A 14,127-nucleotide genomic window follows, 5' to 3' on the forward strand; every position below is an offset into this window, starting at 1 on the left:
GGTTGCTTCCATATTGCGGCTATTGTAAATTACGCTGCAATGAACATAGAAAGCATCTATCTTTGAATCTGTGTTTTTGTTTTCTTTGAGGAAATGCACAGTAGAGTTACTGGATCATAGGGTTGTTCTGTTTTTAATTTTTTGAGGAACTTCATACGGTTTTCCACCAATTTGCATTCCCACCAACAGTGCATGAGGGTTCCTTTTTCTCCAGAGCCTTGCCAACACTATTTCTTGTGTTCTCAATTTTAGCCATCCAAACAGGTATGAGGTAATATTTCATTATACTTTTGATTTGCATTTCCCTCATGATGAGTGATGTTGAGCATCTTTTCATGTGACTGTTTCCCATCTTTATTCTTTGGGAAAATGTCTATTCATATCTTCTGCCTACTTTTAAAATTGGATTACTTGATTTTGGGGGTTTGAGTTGTAGAAGTTCTTTTTATAGTTTGGATACTAATCCTTTATCAGATATGTCATTTGTAAATATCTTCTCCCAGTCAGTAGATTGTCTTTTGTTTTGTTGATTGTTTCATTTTCCATGCAGAAGCTTTTTTATTTTGATTAAGTCTGATAGTTTAATTTTGCTTGTCTCCCTTGCCTCAGGAGACATAGCTAGAAAAATGGTTCTATGACTGATTTGGAAGAGATTACTGCCCATGTTTCTTTCTAGGAAATTTATGGTTTCAGGTCTCACATTTAGGTCTTTATTTTGAGTTTATTTTATGTATGCTATAAGAAGGTGGTCCATTTCATTTTTTGCATGTAGCTGTCCAGTTTTCCCAGTACCATTTGTTGAAGAGACTTTCTCCATTGTACATTCTTGCCTCCTTTGTTGTAGATTCATTGATCATATAAGCATATGTGGGCTTTTTTATTCTGTTGATCTATATGTCTGTTTTTGTGCCTTTACTGACCATTTTCTGTTTACTGTTAGATGTGGCCATATGGGCTGAATCATTATATTTTTTAATAGCCTAATAGTAATTCATTTGGATTAAGTTGTTAAACTGTTGTTCATTTGACCATTGTCCTATTTTTGGACATTTAGTTTTCTCATTTCTCATTTTCTCATTTCTCAATATAAAGAAGGTAAAAACAAGTTACAGTTATCACCTGGAGATAGCAATTGTCAACTTTATATGAGATATTTCCTTCTAATTTCTTGATACATTTTATAGGGTCAGTATCTTATTGAGTACAATGAATATCCTGTCCTTTGTATTAATAATATATCCTAATTAGAGGTGACCTTAATTCCAGCAGTAGCTCTACCTCTCACTTCAGTGAACACCTTTGTATGCATGGCTTTTTCTGCATTTCAGATGATTTTTTTTTTAAGATTTATTTTTTTAAGGCGAGATCGCGCATGCACATGGGAGGGGAACAGAGGAAAGGAGGGAGAGATGTGGACTCCATGCTGAGTGTGGAGCCCCATGAAGAGCTTGATTCCAAGACCCTGAGATCAGACCTGATCATTTAAACCAAGAGTCGGAGGCTTAACCAACTACACCATCCAGGTACCCCTTGAATAATTTCTTTAGAGCAGATTCCTAGTTAGGTCTCAAAAAGTAGAGATGATTTTTATGACTAGTGAGGAGAAATTATTAAATTGCTTCCCAAAACAATGATAACACTTCACAGTACTGCCAGCTGAATTTCAGAAAAATTTAAAGATTGAAACTTGTATAAATGTGGATTTGCAGAACTTGGATTTGCAAGCTTTAATAATAATCAGTCCTGGATGACACTGATCTGCCCTCACTAGTGGATATACTTCATCCCTTTGTGTTAATATTTTCACTACCCCACCGTTAGATATTCTAACAGAGAACATTTTCTTGAGGATTCTCTTGATCCTTTACCCTTTGAATATACAGATTTTAATATGCCATAACATATTTTGGGTTTAACTGCATTCACTGTATTAACTGATTGTGGAATATTCCTGGTTAGTAGGCTTCTACAGAAGAACTGGTTAACTACTAACAAATGGAACAAGTATTCTAAAAATGGATAGGAAATAACTAAAAATTATGTAGTGTTTATACCTGTACTTGTTTACTGTGTTTTCCTAAAGGTTGTCTCCATAATGCCTTCTAGATGCCATTGGTATTAAGGACAGAGGCCACTTTTATTCTTCTGAGGAAATGAAATGACCTTCCTTAAGAAGGAGGTGGTTTACCATTTCAGCCATAACTGGAAGTAATCACGCGATGTAATTCAATTTGGCAATAAATGATTGCTTATTAGACTCTGGAGCTACAAAATGAGTGAGAAGGGAGGCCTTGTCTTTAGAATACTGACAAACTGTAGAGGTGGGAGCTAACTGAAAATACTGTGTTGGTTCTTTGTACATTTTCCTCCTGAGGAAAAAGAAGTTTAATATGCACAGGAAGGAAATGCAGAGAGAGAAAGAGAGTGTGAATTTAAGCAAAGACCATGACGGAAGGTCCCCCTGAGGGGTCCTACCCACGTATTAGGAAAGAACTTGACATTTCACTCTTCTTCCTAGTAGTTGACACGAAGAGAGAAGACGATCAGCTCTATGATCCGGATAACCTGTGAGCATCAGGACTAAAGAGAGGACCCAACACTTCTTGGTCCTGGGAGGAGAGAAGGTTTTATCTAGGGTTCTCGAAACATTAGCTATGTTAGTATAATTAACAGTGTCTCCAAACACAGTCTTCATAATGAATGTAACAGTGGGGTTAAAAAAAATAATGTTGCTCAATATGGGTCAAGGGCATAATGCCAAAGCTTATCTCAGAAAAGCAGTTCTATGGGAGTCAAGGCAAGATAATTCAGACAGGTAGCGCTTTGCTGGTGTGGCTCTGTCCAAGCATAGGCCTTCCACATTCCTTGTGGAACAGTGGGCGCAGTACCTTTCAAGGTCTTGTCTGTGAATGTTACTTCTCACAAAATATTTTTGGTAAGTGTTGAGTAACAGTGAGTTCAACTCAACACTGCATCCTTTCCTTGTAATCGGCGAAGTGTGCATCTGTGTGCTTTAAGCATCTGTCCCACTGAGGGTAGAGTGAACGTGGACCAGTCTGTGAACCACAGGTAGGCTATGAAAATACCCACAGACGTATTTCTTAGCTTTTTCACCTCAAGAAGTAGAAGGAAGGAAAACGAAGGCCCTGACATTGTGTGCCTTTGGCTAAATGAACTTGGTTTCCTCTGCATTTTATTTGGTGCAGGGTTTTAAAAGGTAAGACGGTGAGCATCGTTATGATTGGTTCTAGTGCAAATGGTTTCTGTATCATCATGCACATTTAAGATATATTTTTGCTAGATACTTCATTGGTGTATGATCCCTGGTCCTGTAGGTGTTCATGTTGGTGCCACCAGCCAAATGGTCACCGTGTAATCTGAAGTATGTATAAGTTTCAGAGGCAGTAAAGAACAGGTAGCAATTAATCTGGGTGGGGAGGAGGTTCATAAAAGATTTCACTGAGAGGTGTGGTCTAGGCTGTGTGTGGTATGTAAACCAGAGAAGATATGTGAAAATAATGGCCCAGATTATTCAAGTGATGGGCAGTAGGGGGGAGCAGGAGGGGAAGGACAGAACTTAAAGGGGGTTCTTGCCTGACGCTTACTGATTTTTCACGATGGATGTGAAAGTTACGGAGCTTATTTGAGAGAATTAAAGACTTAGAAGAAGTACCACGAGAAATGGAAGAGAGCAGAGAGAAGTGACAGCACTAACGGCGCTGTTGTGGGCTCTGCTGAGATTAGAACACATCAGTTAGCAGTGACATCTTCATCTTGTTTTCTCCATGGGACCCCTGGAGGCTGTGAACGGGAACAGAACAGGCAGTTTGGAGTTTAATCCGAATTGGGGTTTGAAAGGGCAGAAAGGAGCCCGAGAGGTAGGAAGCTGGTATGTGGTAAGCTGAGGGGGTAGACTGTGGCCTTTTGATTGGACAGGGTGGGAAGCTGGGAACTTGACATCCAAGGGCAGATATATTGTATGTGAGTGAAAGCAGCTGTATGAATGTCTAGTTCCAGTTAGAAGGGGGATTTGGAAGTGTCACCGGGCGACTCTGAGTAATGAGGAGCTAAGCAGAGAGGTCAGACTATTGAATATGTTGAAATTGCCCTTGATAATGACTTGCTTGACGACTGAGTTGTTTGGAAGAGGGAGTGGACGGCCAAGGGATTTAACAGATAATCTTTAAGGTCCCTTCCAGTCTCATGATTTAACAGAATGTAATTTTAAGGGTCACTATTTTTTTTTCTTTCTCTTTGTTACTTTGGAATCGGAGCAATCTAGAAAGCAACCATAGGACAATTCCATTTTTATTGATCCCCTTGTAATTGTAAATGTTTGACAGATTATGGAATCCACTAACGCTTGGGTCATAGAGTCCACACAGGGTGAAGTAGTACATTGGTCAGAAAATGTCTCCACCAAACTGCCGGCTTCTGAGGCCTATCCTGGGCAGTTACAACAGAAAAGAGAGGAGCTGCTGAAATTCTTTTAAAGGTAACATTAATTGGATTCATCTTTTACCACGTGGTAAAAGATCATCGTTACTACACTTACCATTTCGGGTTTGGACTTTTCACCCCCTTTCTTGTGGATTTGTTGGTCCCGGGCATTTTCAGATTTAGTTCTGTGGTAGGATGCTTTGTCTGCAGTTTGCGTCTGTGTTTGGCAGGAGAGTGAAGTGTAGTTTGAAAAACGAGGACCCAGAACATCAGAAAGAATTGTGATGGGCACAGCTTGTGTTCAGGGTTAGGATTTCTCCTTGATATTTGAGGAAATGACTGATCCTCATCCCTGGATATAAAAGGGACCTTTGGATTTTGGTTCTAGTTGCAGCAAACGCAGACTTTGATTTTGAGTTTGCTTACCTGGGGGAAAATGCTTTCTAAATCGCATAAAGCTTCATTTGAAATCAAGAGTACTCGACAACGTTCTAAGAGTGAAACAACAGAACCTTCACAGAGCCATGGGCTGAAGCCAGCTAGTGTATCCCATACAGTCACAGGAATTCCCCTTCATGTTGCTTGGGATTTCCTCCCTTCTCTCCTGTTCTGGCAGCTTCCTCCACATTGAACAGTTTCTCAGCTTTTTACTGCTTACCTCCAAGGATCAAGTGTGGATAATTGCTTTAGGCTGTTTGCCCAAATTTAGCCCCATCTAATACTCAGCCCCTTTCCTCCTTCTCCTACTACCTCACAGACTGGCTGTTCTCCTTTTTAGGGACAAGCTTGGACTGGAGCTAAAAGAAGTGATTACTATTACTTGGTTCTAATCCCAGTTGAGCCATCAACTGAAAGCAGGTGAGATGGTACTGGTCATTTTGTTTCTGCCTTTGTGGACTGCCAGGAGTTGGAGGGAGAGGGCCAGGGAGACGTGTGTGTGGTAAGGCAACAGCAGTGTAGCCATCGTGGGATCCGCTGGTGCTCACCAGTTACATTGTGTCATAATCACCAGAGACTATATTTTAAAACTCAAAGTCCCAGGCCCTCTCACAGACATTCTGATTCATGCAACCTGGGAAGGATACAGGACTTTGCATTTTTAAGCAGACTTTATCGGCGGACCACATTTTCTTTGAGAAACAGCAGATTTCAGAACTTTAATTTTTATAATTCTCCGTTTCATAGTAGTAGCAGCTTCTGAAGTGGGGACGTTTGAAGCGGCTGTTACACCAATGTGTAGACTTTCTTTCATTGCAGTGTGTTCTCTGTACACCTCACATGTGAAAATTAACACATGTGCAAATGACAGGTTTGTTTCCCCATCTCTTGGCTTAGGTAGAACCATCCAGTAAGGGTGCTGTACTGTCAGGTATTTTAGCTGTCACCCTTTGAGAACTGCTGTGCTCTGAGCGGAGAGTGTGAAACGCATCGTGAGAAATGACAAAAAGAAAGAAACGGGTGACGTGACCGCTAGGTTCATCTGTCTGCTACACCTTCATGTGTTTGAAGGATGAGATTCAGTTTAACTACAGAAGAGCGGCTGGGTCCCGTGCGTGGGCTTCTCAGTCAGAATGACTTGAACTACATCTAAGAGAGAATTTCTAGGAAGCAACCTACTTGAGGATTTCATGGATGGCCTTGGAAAGTAGTGATCTTCCCATCATTGGAAGTTTCCTGCAGCTACTGGAGAATGTAGGCACAATTAAAGCATTGGATAAGAGGCAGAACTGGACTAGACATTTCCTTCCATTTGGGAGATGCTATTAATTTTATGAACAGCACACTTAGAAGTTTGAGGACACTATGTAAGAACTCAGAGCTAAAGAAGACTAGGTAAACTATAGTTGGTCGATTTGAGTATACATACATACACTTAGGCACATTAGTGATAAATGCCAGGCTAGTTTGGGGTTGTCTTTGAAGTTTATTATTTGCAGGTGTAGAAGCTCTTAGTTTTTCCTTGTAATGTTTCTGGAAGCAGAGTGCTCTCTTGAACTGTCTTTGATGATTCGATGTTTATACATCAGGTCTGCTGCGAATTTGGAAGGCACAGCAGAATCAGTCCTTTAGAGATCAGACGAAGACTGGATAGAATAAATTAAAAGTTTTGTTCTGAGACTTTGTATTCCTGTCCTTTGATTAGGGATCTGCTTGTAGAAAGGGGGAGTCATGACCTTTTGTGTAAACTCAACCAGGCAACGTGAGGTATTCCTCTCATTTGCTAATAATAATGCATATTTAAAGTCTCATCAAAGTATGTTGCCTATAGTTTGAATGTTGATTCCTGAATAAATAAGAGATTAAAATCTGGTTTTTAGGTTAAAGATACTCTATGCCAGCACACAAATCGTGCATCTAATGTGGATTTTGATGGCATTAAAGAGAAGTGGCAGCTGCCACGCATTATTAGCTATGCCCTTTTTCCTTAGTCACATTGGTTTTTCCTCCTTATGTTGAAAGGCCCTAGTCAATGTTGACTTTGCCCCTCTAAGTGCCAATAATTCTAAATTTTAATGTGTTTTAAGATAGGTGGTTTATTTCCTGTCTTATTTTCCTAGTTCTCTTGTTTGCACTGCTCTGATTCCCAGGACTCAAAAATGGGGGCCAGATGTATGTCAACATTGAGAAACCCTGACTGGCCCTCTTGTTCTCTCTCTCCCCTGATCTTAATGTAAGAAGGAAACTGTACCACCAGGGACAGCCACTGCTAGCATTCTGTTATTTCTGCCATCTGCAGATGGCTCATGAGATCTGCACTATTTTGGTTGTGGGCTTTAAAATTCTAACATTTAAAGACAACACTTTCTCATAACAGTGTAACCCTCTGAAAACATTGTATGTAAATGTGTGGATGTGCTGCATGTTTGTTCTCAATTTTGATAATTTTAAAATGGGGTTTTCTTACACAAAATTCTATCCAGAATTCTGAGACCAACTGGCTCACTTGTGTATTCATAGGCACATGTTAATTTTTTTCTGAATTTTGAAACAACAAATTGAAATGTGTAAAATGTAAACAATATTAACAATAAAAAAATGAATCTGTAAAATATAAAAATTATAGGTCATGTAGTAATAACATTCTTGTAAAGCCACTGTATATGTTTTAAAATACCACCTGTTTTCTTGTAAAGCCACTGTATATGTTTTAAAATACCACCTGTTTCTTTCTGTATTTATACATATAATTTATCTATATTTGTACCTATACTTGTGTGATTGTGGATTAGAAACTATAGGTAAAAATCATTCAAATTCTTATAAACTAGAAATATTGACTGTTGACATTTTGGTATGTTTTTTCATATACTCGAATACATATGTTCAGCATTGTTTTTAGAAGTTTAGGTAACTTGCTATAAAAATGATACATACATAATTCAGAATCCCTGGAAAAGATTAAAAAGCATAAACCAAAAATTGACAAATTTTTCCACTTAAAATAAGCATACACTAACAATTTTTAAAACCAGCTCTTCAAAGTACATACCTGTGTCTATAAACTGACACTTCTTATAAAAATGACCCTAGAGGGGCACCTGGGTGGCTCATTTGGTTAAGCCTCTGCCTTTGGCTCAGATTGTGATCTCAGGGTCCTGGGATTGAGCCCCATATTGGGCTCTCTGCTCAGTGGGGAGCCTGCTTCCCCTTCTCTCTCTGCCTGCCTCTCTGCCTACTTGTGATCTTCTGCCTGCCTCTCTGCCTACTTGTGATCTCTGCCTGCCAAATAAATAAATAAAAATTTTTAAAAAATGACCTTGGAGCACAATATACTGCCTTTTTTTAAATTTTAGGAACATATCAAATTTTTTTTTTTAAATTTTACTTATTAGAGAGCGCACAAGCAAGGGGGAGGGACAGAAAGAGAGGCAGACACTTAACTGACTGAGCCACCCAGCCGCCCATAAATGTTTTTATTTTATAGAATGTATTAAATAATTCCATTATCTGTAGATTTTGTAGGTCCAACTCTGTTTGTTATTCTTAATGATTCTTGTATGTGTTGGCTTACTTCCTCATGTGTTTTGCGATTTTCTTTTTTTTTAATTTTTAACGTGACCTCACATTTCTAGGAACTTTTTCTTTGGGAATTCTTCGAGAACTCAGAGTGAATCAGTTCAGAAAAATCTTGCATTTGCTTCTGCTAGATGCCTTGAAGGCACTTTGGGGTCCTGTTCGCTTCAGTTTAATGTTCAGCTTGAGATCTTTTGAGTGTCTACATGGATTGTGTGAATTCAAGCCTCCCCAGTATTAAGGGCATGTATCTGGATGCAAATTCGCAGGGGAGACTCTTTCCTGCTTATATTCAAGTCTGAGCCAGTTCTATTTCCTTACGTGCTTCCTATGTGATGAGGGTCAGTGTATCTTTGTGAGTGGGATGTCCCAGGTTTCTGCAGAGGTTTTTGACTTCCTACTTTTTACTTGCTTTCTGCCAGTGAAAGTCAAAATTAGCAGTCACCCAGGATTGGGGTGTACCTGGTTACTCGGTTCAGTGTTCTTTCACATTGACTGATTTCTTAACACATTTTGGCTTTCCAAGAGGTTCATTACTCTTTTGGCCAGCTTGACTAGGCATTTATGAAGGCAGGTGTAGGTGTATGTGTTTATGTGACGCATATGTATACAAATACTCAGCGGTTTTAGATGATTTTGTACTGGGAGTGTATTAAGGGTAATTTGTTCTTCGTATTCCTGGCAAGGAAGTCTAAAGTGGGACTTTTTAACTGTAGGACACGTGTTATCCTTCAAATATGTTTTTTACTTAAATAATCCCCTTCCTTGGGGCCTTAAGTTTACTTTCAGTTTCTCTGTTACAATGTTGTAATAGATGTCCTCATATAGTTGTCTTAGCATAGGCCACTGATTATTTCCCCAGGACAAATATCTTGAGGCAGAATTGCTAGGTCAAAGAGCATGCTTGTTTGGTTTTTGATAGATGTTGCTAGAGTCCTCCTGCAGGATCAGGATGATTGTTCAGTATTGAAACTTGTGATCACGGTATTTGAAAGTGCCATACTTAATTAAAACTGAGTGTTCTTTGACCATTTCTTTGAAAGGTGAATCATAACATTTTCTTATCCTTAATGAGGACCATTTGTATTTCTCTTGTAAATTTTCATTCATGTTTATCAATTGTTTTTCTCTTAGGATGGTCATTTATAGGTTTCTTTTTATTTGTCTAAACTGTATATCATACATAGTTCTTTTAAAACTTTTAAGATAGTAATGTGTTCATATGATGTAAAACACTTTCCAGTGTGCATTTCCTTTTTTTTTTTTTCTAATATAAAGAAGCTTTAAATGTTTAGTCACCTCTATCGATCTTGTATGGCTTTTGCTTTGGCATTATGCTAAAATAGCCTCCCCCTCTCTACAATTACATAAGTGTTCTACTGTGTTTTCTTTTAGGTCTGTTAAAGCTTTATTTTTCATAGAAACTGTATTTGTTCATGTGGTATAAAGATCTTATCACCTTAGACCACTGCAAATTTTTTTCATGTTGATTTGTCTTTGTTATTGCTTGGAGGTATGGGTTGGATAAAGCCAAATTATTTGGGAATGTTTTTCATGTTGAGGCTGTAACGTTTAGAAATAGAATTGGCTTAATATGGAATTTGTAATGCAGATGTTCATATGGACAATGGTGAACTCCAAATTCATGATGAACGAAGCAGGTGAGTATGTTAAGGAAGAAGGAATGAGCTAGGGATGTGTTAAAGAAGGAGGTTAGGTATAATGCTTAACCAGCATAGGGTCATCTTTCTACCAATTCGTGTGTGTTTTTTCTTTTGTCTTCCTAGTGACAGTTGGGAATGTGTGGGATTGACCAGGAAGGCTCTTGTATTATCAGGGGTTGCAGTGACTTGAGAAAGCTGAGAAGACTCTGTTACTGGCACGTTGTTTCTTGTGCGGTATGGCCTTTTGTGTATCGTGGGTGCTGAATAAGTGTTTGTTGTATGAATGAATGAATGAATGAATGAATGAGATCCACTGGCTAGGACATATAGTTAAGTAGTAGTTAAATACTTTGCGCTTTGGGGTAGACCAGTTCTTTAGTTCGTTCTTCATTTCTCATGGCTGGGTGTCCTTATTCATTTTTCCTTTAGTTGTTCCACAAGCCTTTATTGAGAACTGTGTGTCAGGTGCACTGGGCATTAGTATAACAAGATAATTATGGTGCTGATTATGTTCTCAAGGAGCACAAAGTCCAGCAGCTGTGTCATAAATAGTTTAGTGTGGTGGCTCTTATCTCTTGTGTGCAAGGTGCAGAGATGACGACATATATGAGGATACACAACTCTCTGCTGGCAGTGATATGTCTGTGTGTGGCTAAGGAGGAGACTGGAGACTGCTGGGATTTGGCGACAAAAGATAAAGAGGAGCTTACTTTGCGTTTCAGTCGTGGAAGAGGGCATTTTAATCCATGAAAATAGATGTGAAAAGGCTTGAAATAATACGGTGTGTTCTAGGAACATCAAGTAGTTCCGTTGGTAAATAATGGAAGACTTGCTCACGCATGAGGCAGAGGCCAGATTATGAGACGTCTTGTGGCGTACGGAGATGAATCTAAGTTTGTCTCTTCCGTCTCCGTTCTTAACAACTGAAAGGATTTCCACAGGCTTTTCAGGTAGATCTGAACCTACGATGGCAGGTTAAGATGGAGAAGGGCAGAGAAGTGCAGTAAGATTAGTGATAGAGATTCCTGCAATTGTCCTGGGAAGATGATCTGAACTAAGTGAGGGACACTGGGCAGCAGAGGAGAGAGAGTGGATTAGAATCTATTGGAAAGTGTTGTCAATAGGATTTAGGCATGTTCAAAGTAGGAAAATAATAAGTGGATTTGGAATATTTTAAAATGTGAGGTCCTTAAATTATATATAGGCCAGTTGAAGTGTGGGAGAATGTTCTAGAATGGGGATGTATAGTTAAGAACCATCAGCCTGCAAAAATCTGTGGGATCCATTGGTATGAATAAGTGGTCTAAGAAGAGGGAGCAGAAGGAGAATAGAAAAGAGCCAGACAGAGAACTCAGGGGTGCACCAACATTTCCAGATCAGCAGAGGAAGAGGATCTTGCAAAGATGGCTGAGAGAGAGCTGTCAGAAAGTTGGTTAAGAATCAAGGGAGTATGGTTCCATGAGTAGGGCCACTTTAAAAAGACAGTGACTGACAGTGTAAAATGCCACTAAAGGGTCAAGTAAGATGAAGACAGAGAAATGTCCTTATTTAGAGGAAAGTGATCTTTTCTCAAAATTTTGAGTTGGTGAGAGCAGAAGCCATGGTGCATCATTGAAGGATACAAAGGCAGTGAACACAATCTGTTATTTCAGTGTTCTTGGCCTTAAACAGAGAGGGTGGTGGAGGGAAGGAGCAAAGTGGGGGGTGGGGAGAGAGGAAGAAGTCGTAGCTGGGGTCAAGGGAGTTTTCTTCTGTTAAAAATGTGAATTATAGTATGTTTTTATTCTGAGGGCTGGGAATGGAGCAGAGAACAAAGCTGAAGGTACAAAAGAGAGAATAAGAGTGAAGCAAACTTGAGTTCATAGATATGGCCATTGAAGGACTAGGATGGGTGGGGAGAAATGTCTTACAGAGTCAGTGTTGGCCAAAACTGGTGACTATTACTATCATTGGAAGGTGAAGGTTTTCAAGTCATATGCTTTACATGTTTATGGGCACAAAGAACTGTGTCAGCTGTCTATTGAGTGTATGATAGAGCCTTGATTATGTCTTCATGGAGTGATGAATTGGCCATTTCCTCCTAAGTCTGACTTGTTGGGATAAACTTTATTGGAATCATTAATCGGATTGTGACACGACTAAAAGTATAAGGACACTGTATAAAAACCACAGTTGGCACAATGTTTACAGGTACCTGTAAATACATTGTTACTTTTGGATTATTGCTTAGCCCAATTCTGGTTTCCATTACAGTCTTGCTTCTGTGAGCCACAAGAACCTGAAGTACAATCAGAGGTGTTGGGAGATAATGAAGATTTGTGGCTCACATCTTGCCTTCATTCCCATAAAGACTGATTTAGTTTTCATTTGCGGGCTCCCAGACAGATGACTTCAGACGGATGGTGCTCTTGGAAGGGAAGGAAGCTCCCGGTCATACCATGTTGTACAGAAACCTGGGGGACTCTGCTCATTCTGTCATTGCTGCCACCACTTTGTAGTCACTGAATTCCAAATAATAGTGCACCTTCCTCCATCCCCCCAAAACAGAAGGAACTTGTCCTTTTAAGTAGGGAAACTCGACTAGGCTTTCTCAGAGATGCCTGCACTTTCAAAGGCACTTCCCACTAAGCAAATTTTATGTTAGGTTTCCCCGGAGGATGGGCGCTAGGGTGATTTGTGTGCCATCCTGCTTTTTGCACTTAGGCCAACCTTTCTCTGAATCAGCACTTGAGATGTGAGTGTGCACCTGTGAACACTCTTCTACCTTGGAGTATTCCAAGATTTCAAAATGGGCTCCTGATGACCTGCTTGGATTTCCAGAGTTTCTGATCTAGGCATGCAAATTCGCCTGGTCCTTATATTCTTCTTTTACTGACAATTTGAATTGCTTTGCCCTGTTACCCTTGGCAGGAAAAATCCTATGTGTATTTATGGTTTTAGATCCTCAGGTTTATTTACCTTCAATTAGGGATAAGAGGATACCCACCTACTGGCACAAAAACAGACACATAGACCAGTGGAACAGAGTAGAGAGCCCAGATATGTATGGACCCTCAACTTTATGGTCAAATAATCTTTGACAAAGCAGGAAAAAATAGTGGAAAAAGATGGTTTCTTCAATGAATGGTGCTGGGAAAATTGGGCAGGTATGTGTAGAAGAATGAAACTTGACCATTCTCTTACACCATTTCAAAGATAAACTTGAAATGGATAAAAGACTTCAACATGAGGCAGGAATCTAACAGAATCCTAGAGGAAAATATAGGCAGTAACCTCTTTGACACTGGCCACAGCAACTTCTTTCAAGATAGATCTCCAAAGGCAGAGGAAACAAAAGCAAAAATGAACTTTTGGGACTTCATCAAGATGAAAAGCTTCTGTACAGCAAAGGAGACAGTCAACAAAACAAAGAGACAACCCACGGAATGGAAGAAAATATTCACAAATGACAGTCCAGACAAAGGGCTGATATCCAAGATCTATAAAGAACTCCTCAAACTCAACACACACAAAACAGATAATCACATCAAAAAATGGGCAGAAGATACGAACAGACACTTCTCCAAAGAAGACATACAAATGGCTATCAGACACATGAAAAAATGTTCATCATAACTAACTGTTGGGGAGATTCAAATAAAAACCACATTGACGGGGCGCCTGAGTGGCTCAGTGGGTTAAAGCCTCTGCCTTCGGGCTCAGGTCATGATCTCAGGGTCCTGGGATTGAGCCCCATGTTGGGCTGTCTGTTCGGCAGGGAGCCTGCTTCCCTCTCTCTCTCTGCCTGCCTCTGCCTACTTGTGATCTCTGTCAGATAAATGAATAAAATCTTTAAAACAAACAAACAAAAAACTACATTGGGATACCACCTTACACCAGTTAGAATGGCCAAATTAACAAAATAGTAAACAACGTGTGTTGGAGAGGATGTGGAGAAAGGGGAACCCTCTTACACTATTGGTGGGAATGCAAGTTGGTGCAGTCACTTTTGAAAACAGTGTGGAGATTC

The 14,127-nt window shown here is 39.6% G+C and overlaps 1 protein-coding gene across 7 annotated transcripts in view; it reads left to right on the plus strand.

The window, feature by feature from the left end:
- LPAR1 (lysophosphatidic acid receptor 1) overlaps positions 1–14,127 on the plus strand; it is a 201,171-nt gene that overhangs the window by 86,550 nt on the left and 100,494 nt on the right. The window contains exon 2 of one of the 7 annotated variants that reach the window (XM_032306774.1): positions 5,219–5,298. The exons of the other annotated variants lie outside the window; for them this stretch is intronic. The gene's annotated coding sequence lies outside the window, so the exon portion shown is untranslated. The remainder of the gene's footprint in view (positions 1–5,218; positions 5,299–14,127) is intronic. 7 annotated transcript variants of the gene reach the window in all.

Source organism: Mustela erminea, chromosome 12 (genome assembly GCF_009829155.1).
Source record: "Mustela erminea isolate mMusErm1 chromosome 12, mMusErm1.Pri, whole genome shotgun sequence".
Taxonomy (NCBI): domain Eukaryota; kingdom Metazoa; phylum Chordata; class Mammalia; order Carnivora; family Mustelidae; genus Mustela; species Mustela erminea.